The sequence below is a fragment of the Schistocerca serialis genome, chromosome 11 (assembly GCF_023864345.2).
Source record: "Schistocerca serialis cubense isolate TAMUIC-IGC-003099 chromosome 11, iqSchSeri2.2, whole genome shotgun sequence".
In the NCBI taxonomy this organism is placed as follows: Eukaryota; Metazoa; Arthropoda; class Insecta; order Orthoptera; family Acrididae; genus Schistocerca; species Schistocerca serialis.
The window spans coordinates 82,167,138-82,174,289 of record NC_064648.1 but is presented as its reverse complement, the minus strand read 5'-3'; positions in this window follow the sequence as shown (position 1 = coordinate 82,174,289).

The following is a 7,152-nucleotide window of genomic DNA, read 5'->3' as shown; positions in this document are numbered from 1 at the left end:
ATTTATGGTAAATAAAATGTTTTCAATTTGAATCTCTCGCCAGACGAAGCTGCAAACTATAAAATATCTGCGTGATACGAGAAGCGGCAGTTGACTCGATCCACACGAGTACTAAAAGGAATAAAAGGAATCCGGTAATTTTCTGTTACACGATAACTCACATAAATCTGAAGGCCGTCGATTCTACTAAATATCTATAGATTACAATTACGAACCACTTAAAATACAGCGAACAAGTAGACAATGTTGCGGGGAAGGCTCACTAAAGACGGCGTTTACTGGCAGAACACTTGAAAGGTGCAGCAGGTCTTCCAAAGAGAATGCCTACACGAAACACGTCCGTTCTCCTCTGGAGTGTTGCTGCGCAGTACAGGATCCTTACCAGACGTGACTGACGGGAGACATCGAAAAATTTGAGAGAGGGGCAGGACATTTTGTGTTATCACGATATTGGGCCACAGTTACACGGATATGAGAGGCGAAAATATTTTGTTGACGCCCACCTACACAGGGAGAAATGATCACTGTGGTGAACTAGGAGACACACACCTCACACCGAAAGGTTTAAGTGGTCGTTTTCCCCGCACGGTGTTCGAGAACGGAAAGGTGGAGACAGAGTGTGGAGGTGGTCTGGTGATTCCTCTGCCAGGCACTTAAGTGTGAAATGCACAGCAGTCATGTGGACGCAGGTGTGTGTGTAGGTGGGACAGAGGCAACCCGGAAAAGAAAAAGAAAAAGAGTCAGAACGTGTTTAAATGGCATTTAACTAATGTGTATTAGTTAAATGCCATTTAAACACATTAAATTTATTTTCATGACAACACTCAAATTGTATGTTATTTTCACATAAATTTTGATGAGGTACTGGAAAACGTACAATGAATTTTATATAGTATACTAATCGGTGAATTTAACTTTAGGCAGATTCGTACATTGTTTGTGCTCAGCAGGACCATACAGGTGTCTCTGCCGAATTGTTTACATTGGCCGAAGACGAACAAAAGGAAATAATACCACCACAAGGCGTCACCATTTCGAAACAAAGATGTTCAATTTCTTTCAGTTTCCTCTTCCTATCTGAAATCGTTGAAGCCCCAACAACAAACTACACAACAATTTTGTTCAACAGTTCACCTTTATCCATCCTTTGCAAGACACCCATCTTGTTGACCGTGGACACGACCGCGTACCTTCTCTGTGACGTCCCTTTACATTCGTAACAGATGGGCCAAAAGAGGCAACTACACCCCCCCAATGTTGACTAGTTGACTGACACTGCGCTTGGATCCCTGTTTACCGGCTGGCTGTGTTTGAATTTAATGATTGTCACCATCGATTATTCCCACTGCAGTACTGTATAGTTACCGTACTTAAGAAAGAAAAAAAAAAAGTTTCAGATGAACCACATATCTGGATTATGGAGGGTTGGGTAACTGAAGTTCTACTGTTTCCACACCTATAACCACCTGCGCCCATTGGAACAGGAATCATTGTATTTTCCTTGAAGTCTGGGGATACATTGCTTGCCTCTTATATTTTGCATACAAGGGAGAACTGCTTTACCGTGGCTGGCGTAGCAAGCATCTTAGCAACTCTGAGGAAATGTCATCTATTCCGCAGGCCTTGGTTCTTTTGGTTCACTTTTGTTTCCTTAAGGTTTAAAAGCAAATTGCATAACATGTGTTAGTGATTAAATGGCAGCGGCCGCAGCCTTCCAGCACCAGAATCACTTTGCCTTCAATCACTGAAGGGTCGCTTTCATGTGGAGCTGTAGACAGACGCCCGTAAAACGAGTGAGGCCACATTAACACACTGATCATTCATCGCAAGATACACGGTGATGTAGCTGGGCAGCACAAGTCATATTTCTGGACTTGCTTAAGGTACTGAAATTCGATTTTCATCTACATTAAATATTGTGAGAAAGGCTTCAGCGAATGACGTATAGTCTCTTTCATACTTGTACAAATCACAGTGATGTCGGTATCAATTTCGATTTTTGAAATAGGACTGTTGTAGTTTCTTGTGTTAGTATTGTACTTCTATACGAGGCAAAATCTACAGCATTTCGCTCTTCAAAATCTAATTAGTACTTTGCGAGTAATGACAGTATTTATAATTTATGGTTTGCGAGGGACGTTCAGTAAGTAACGCTATACATTTGTTTTTCTCCGCCAGTTTCGGTTGAAAAAAGGCGGAATATGTTGTGGGGAGTCGTGGAATACTCCCGCTTCAGCCCTCATAGTTTCATGAAGTTCCGATAGGTGGTGACACGATACGTAGCCTTCACAATGGCAACGGAGGTGCTTTCCAATCCGGAGCTGGCAGTGAACAAAAGCACGGTGAGTCGTGGGGCGAGGCGTCCGTCGTCTCGACAGCAACGTTGCGCAAACCCGTCGGTCCTCCCGTGTGCCGGCCCGCCGGCCACGCACAGCTGCGACTCCTGCGACGCTGGAGGCTGCGGACTCTCATTCGAGGTAAACGAGAGGTCACCGTCAAACACGTCGCTGCTCAACTGAGCGTCTGTGTTGGTAGCGCTGGCACACTCGTCCACACCACATGCAGTGCCGACGACTCAGCGCCGCCAAGGCAGCCCTGGAGACGCGTGATGTGCACGTGTAGACACCTGCTTGAGGAAATTTACGTACATTCTGTACACAGCGCGGCAGGCCTCGCTCCATGGTACACAACCGAGACCTCGTAACATCGACACTGGCGTCTTGTTTATTACGACCTACTCTGCAACGCAACACGCGAAGCCCCTACAGTCCACAGAGCTTGTCCTAATACTCTTCTCACTAAAATGATTCGTCATAATATCAAGTATAAGCATTTTAAGGGCTTACTTTTTGTCTTGCTACAGCTTTAACACGTTTTTAAAACGTGTAAAAGGTGCACATATAATCCATCGTTAGGAATACGGCGGGCGACGAGCCTCGACAATCGAACTGCCCACCCTCTGTTGCCAAACTGGTTTCGCTGTAGTCGCTTCTGCCTCCGCGAAGTAGTGATGTGACATCTTACACATTCCGCCAACGTATTAAACATTACCATAATACCCTTCATGACGCCAGAGGAGAAATGTATCATTAGTAGCTGCCCATATAAAATGTAGTGACCGCACTCCGAAGTGTTTGAATAGTCCATAGTAGAAAACGACTGGGAACTGGCGCGATTAATCCAAACATATTTGCTATTCAAAATTATGAGCAAAAGATCCGAGACCTATTAGATCCGACGCAGCGGTTAACACGGAATACGAATCGGTTAATCAAGGTGTTTTCTCTGCCGTGGACATACAGAGGAACCTGCGCAACACAGAAGCCCTACCACCTCGGCTGTATGGATTACCTAAGATCCATAAGAACAACGTTCCACTAGCACAGATTGTTAGCGCTCCTGGCTCACCGACGTACAAACTGGGAAAACACTTGGCCTCTCTGCTCCAGCCACACGTGGGGGAGACCGACACATACCTAAAGGACTCTGGATATTTCACTGAGAAGTTCAAGAAACTCAAACTTGCACCGAACGACATCCTGGTCAGCTTTGATGTCGTTTCTTTGTTTACGAAAGTGCCACTCAGTGACGCTCTGGAGCACATCGGTTCCATTTTCCCACAAGACATCACAAACCTCTCTCACCACGAGCTATTTCACGTGGAATGGCAATTTCTACGAACAGCTGGAAGACGTCTTAGGCCAGTGGTGGCCAACTTCTTCATGGAACATTTCGAAACACAGGCACTGGACTTGGCGACTTGCAAACCTAGGGTGTGGTACAGATACGTCGATCATACTTTCGCTGTGTGGAGCCATGGTGAAGAACAACTCGGTGACTTCGTAAGACATTTGAACAGCTCCCAAGCCAACATAAAATTTACCATGGAAGTAGAGAATGTTAAACTACTAAAACTCGCACTTTTTCAAAGAAAGTATAGACATTACGTTACTTCACTAAAAAAGAAGAAGATTTTCTGTCTTAAACCTAGTGTTGTACTTAGTCATCTAGCCTAATAGACGTTATTATTAATGACATAATTTAAAAAAAAAACTTAACAAAAATGATAGCATCAAAAATTAGTCGTCAAAATGTTTGATGTCTCCCACCCACCTCATTGACGATGGGATTTGTGTCAGAAGAGACTGTTGCTCACAAAGGGCTCCTGGAGAGGAAACAGGTGGGAGGCGGATCTAGGGTGCTGAGGAGGAGGAAATGAAGATCGGTGAATACTGTAGGGGCAGATGTGGATGGGAGGGTGAGAGGGGTCACTGTGCACTGGGCTGCAGACAGGCGACACGTGAAGGCAGTGGGGTGTCTGGTGGAAGGCTACACAGGGGATTCGGGTTCGATTCCTCGTCAGATCAGAAGTTTTATCCACTTTTGGAGTGGATGTTGAGTTGTCCTCATTGACATTTCATCATCATCGACAGCAAGAAGCGGAAGTGGCATCACATAACGAAAGGATTTACACTACACAGCTGAACAAGCCCCAGGTGGAGTCTCCCGGCCAAAAATGCCATTAGGTCATTTCATTCCACCTGCTTATAAAGATGTTTCCATCAACCTTACCATCCTGTGACCATATGCGAAGTTAAACAAGACGTAACTAAATAATTTTTTGCTATTTTTAAAACAGGGAATACGAAATATTAGTCCTATCACCATTCATTTGCATCCATGTTTATGTAGTACATATAACTACTCGAGTAACACTATCATAAGAGCAGTGCTCAAGAGATCCTTAAGGTAATGTAAGTAGTCTTTCTCTTGAGGAAACAATACAGTTATATTTCTCGAGTGACCTTTACAAAAGACAACAACAATTAAAAAATGCTCCTTTCATTACCAATAAACAATACTTCTATGTCTGAAATTTGCTTTTCCCAGCATGTTGTTGTTGTGGTCTTCAATCCTGAGACTGGTTTGATGCAGCTCTCCATGCTACTCTATCCTGTGTAAGCTTCTTCATCTCCCAGTACCTACTGCAACCTACACCTTTCTGAATCTGCTTAGTGTATTCATCTCTTGGCTTCCCCCTACGATTTTTACCCTCCACGCTGCCCTCCAATACTAAATGGGTGATCCCTTGATGCCTCAGAACATGTCCTACCAGCTGATCCCTTCTTCTGGTCAAGTTGTGCCACAAACTTCTCTTCTCCCCAATCCTATTCAATACTTCCTCATTAGTTATGTGATCTACCCATCTAATCTTCAGCATTCTTCTGTAGCACCACGTTTCGAATGCTTCTATTCTCTTTTTCCCAGCATATAAAACGTTTATACAACTTACAGGACTACAGCTAAGTGGCATCTTCAACACGTGCTGATGTTTGGACAGGTGAACACTCCATCATGTTCAAGTCGAAAGTGGCGAAATATCGGTGTTTGCCGAAGACTTCACCCAACTGCATACTCACAAGGTGTTTGAAGCAATCTCTACATTATTTCATTAGTAAAAAGTACTTGGTAAGGGCAGAAATAAGCCTTATATTAAACTAGCGAAAACTGCGTCATACACAGCTTACTGCTATATAATCTATATGATTGGAATGCATCGTAAGTTCTTATCTCAGACTGAATTTACCACTGTGTCTGCAGCTTGGATTAGACAGTAAGTAGTGTGGGACTGCTGGCACTGGATAACTATGATCCTGACCTAAAGGTCTTTTCCAGAAACGCCATACAATCTAACTTGTTATATTTCGCAGTCGTCAGCACCAGCTCTTTTTTATCTTCATTCCGTGTATCCTACCATACTCATGCAGTTGTGCTTGCTATATTTTGCTGAGGTCATTACGAGCAGTTCCTTACCTCCAAGGAGTTCATGGGCCTCATGACATCCAGCTACCTGACAGAGCCTAGGAGGTGGAGAGCGAGGGGACTGGGACTCATGTCATCATAATGAGCTCCTCTTTGTCTCCAAGGTCATAGTGGGAATCATAACATCAGCATCGTTGCATCTGGCCACGTGTCAGGGGTGTATGGAAGAGGAGGAGGAGGAGGGGAGGTACTTCCACGCCCCCTGCGCCACTGTAACCCTGCTCCTCAGCCAGACATGATAGAAATGCAGAAAATACTGTAAATTTTGTCAACTGTGCTTGCATTACTGACTTCCAAGAATTCTTTTAAGGACTGGCTCACCAGTCACATTGACGTCATTGCCTATTGTGTTCGATCAAAAGGCATTAAGCAAAACCTGATTCTGACGTGTCTGTTACCAGTTATTGTAAAATTCCCACTACTGTGGTGACATTTCTAAGCCTTCGCTAGACTGTGGCGACTTATCGCCGACCAACTCAACTTCTTAATTTGCTTTTTCACTACCTATCGCTTGTTCTGTTTCATTATTGTTTGATAAATTGGTTAATAATTGTGGATCCGCGCAATTTGCTGGAGTCTGACGTAAACTACTGGTATTTGCAAATTGCTCAACGTAGTTCGTTTCATCCTGTACTAAATCGTTACTTTGCAACACCCTGTTCACTTGTGCTACGACGGATTTTGATATTGTTTTATGTTGTACCAAACATGGTGAAATACTGATTTTTAGGAAAAACAGAATTCCTACAGTGACCAAGCAAACAAAAATAAAATTTTACTACTGTCCACGCCAATACTGAACAACGAATCAAATTCACACAGAACGTGTACTATTATGCCGACAGTTTATGTAATAGAGTAATCAATAAGCGTCACACGACATAAAATTTCACAAATTGGACACATGATTTTAAAGTCATTGCCTGAAGAAGAAGTGCAACATTAGTAAAATGAGCGCAGCGGCATCTCTTACTTTCGAGAAAATCAACATGATCTGACTTCATATTACCAAGAGAATCAGCTTACTAACCTGGCACCAAGGTCGCCGTATGTATCCTCCCCACAATATTGTTTCTTATGAAATTTAGCCCACATTTACCCCCCACGGTTTAAAAATCTGCATGTTACGAAAACTATGTACTCACAAACTGTTATCCAACATAAACTCGTATGCTAACCCTTGACTAAATAGAGCCTAATTTGAACTGAACTGTAACTGATCTGAATTCAGCTTCTCTTTATATTAAACGCCCAACTTAAGTAAAACCATTACGCCGCGCTGGCCGGGATGGCCGAGCGGTTCTAGGCGCTATAGTCTGGAACCGCGCG